Genomic DNA, 1,964 nt, shown 5'->3' on the forward strand with positions numbered 1-1,964 from the left:
ACGATCCCTGCCTACATTCACCTAAAAAAAAGCCTGCAGAGCTCTGGGCTGCATACTTTAGGTACCCCTGGCAGCCCAGTGTCCATACTGCAGGCTCTTTCCTTCTCTGTCTGAACAGTACAGGAAAACAGTTTTCCTGGATGATCTAAACATGTGTATGAATCCCAAGATACACCTCCTGGACACTTCCTACTTCCTCACATGAATGGCTTCATGCTGAATTTTTATGGATCACATTTTAGGTAACTAGATCTTCCCATATGCTGTACAAGGAGCCTCAACTGGACTGTACATGGTAGCAAGGCACCTAAAGAGTTATGCATTGTGATACCAAAGTCCTTTTATGGATCTAGCACCAGGTTTCTCCATGTCATATGCCAGAATGGCAAAATGTTAAAGATGTCTTCTGTAGGAGATGATCTTTTCTATAGTTTGTAAAGCAGCTCATCTCTTGTCATTTATTAACAGAGTTAATACAGAGTTAAAGATGTATGTTTATGTTCTCACTCAAACATGAAGGTGCATGATTTGCTTGTGCCTAGCAAGAGAATCTATGATGCAGTTTCCTCCACCTTTACAGCTTTACCAAAATCCCTGAGGATTTTGAAAGACCTGCTGAAGGCAAAGCTAATATGTATACTAAATACACTAAGGAATAGATGGTCTAAGAACATTTAAAGGTATTTGTGCTTACTTCATACCCACTTATTATATAAAGAAGTGTATAGTGTATAGATTTGCACAAAATTAAAAAATTAAGGAAGTCCAAAAATAGGAAAGTAAATTGGCATAGAAAAAACAATGTGATATAGCACATACGCATGTGCCACCTATGAACTCTTAAGCAAGTTGGCAGGCAGTGCTAGGATTCAGTCTACTGTGAGACTTCATGCAAAGGAGTTCTCTGCTTGATTTTCACCTAACACTTGTCATCATATAGTTGGAACATGTAGTTTTGTATGCTCCTTTTAAATGTACTTAATTGCAATTCCTTTGTTGCTCTATCTTTTTTAAAAATATTTAAAGCTATAAGTAAGTACTTAAGTTACTTCCATTTCTAAGCTATAAAATAACTTTTTAAGTTACTATATATAGCATTTTTAAATGCATGTTATCTTTATTCCAAGAAAATGGCTTCATGCACAAGCTTCGTGTGTGAAAAGGAGACTAAACAGAGGATGAGCAGGTAAGAGGTAAGGATGCAGTTTGCATGCATTTAGAGGATATAACAATTGCAGAAGGAAATTCTGACCAGAGATCAACAGCTTCTCCAAGATCTGTGCTTCAGCCTATTTTGAACATTGCTGTGTAACTTACTAGTGATATGTGGTTAGTTGGTCAGTACTGTAGCACAAGACACTTTATTAGTGAGAAAACTGTTGACCACTTCAAAAGATGTTGCCAGAATGGCAAAGTAAATCTGCAGAATTTACATACACTGGGTTTCTTTGAGAAAATGGCCTCAGGTAGCAAGCTTACAAAGCACTACCTTGACAAGATTTGAAGCTACAGCAGTATGATGGCATTCACAACATTTGGAGTAAATGTACATACATCAAGAAATCCAAGGCTTTACTACTTCAAAATTCTTTGAGGCGGTGTGACACAATATTGGAGTACTATATCCACAAGACGATGCGAGTTTAAATTTCTGTCAACGTTTTGTAGTGGACACAAGAAACACTCATTAAGAGGATGTCAAGACCTAGAAATGAAGGCTGGAAGCTACATTTACTGTAGGACTTGAACATAATGCTTGAAGGCTATAATCCATATTTTACAGTTCACAGAAAACTGCAAGTTGAGCAGGAAGAAAATGCCAGAGCAGCTGCTGAAAGCAGAACCAACAAGCATTGCTCTTTATTTTTTATTATGATGGCACCTCCAATAGATAACATCATAATTCAGCAAGAGTATTAGAAGTTGCAGCAGTTTTTGTTTGACAACAGTGTTCCACTGGCTAA

This window comes from Gavialis gangeticus, unplaced genomic scaffold (genome assembly GCF_001723915.1).
Source record: "Gavialis gangeticus isolate Ggan-Ray unplaced genomic scaffold, GavGan_comp1, whole genome shotgun sequence".
NCBI lineage: Eukaryota > Metazoa > Chordata > Crocodylia > Gavialidae > Gavialis > Gavialis gangeticus.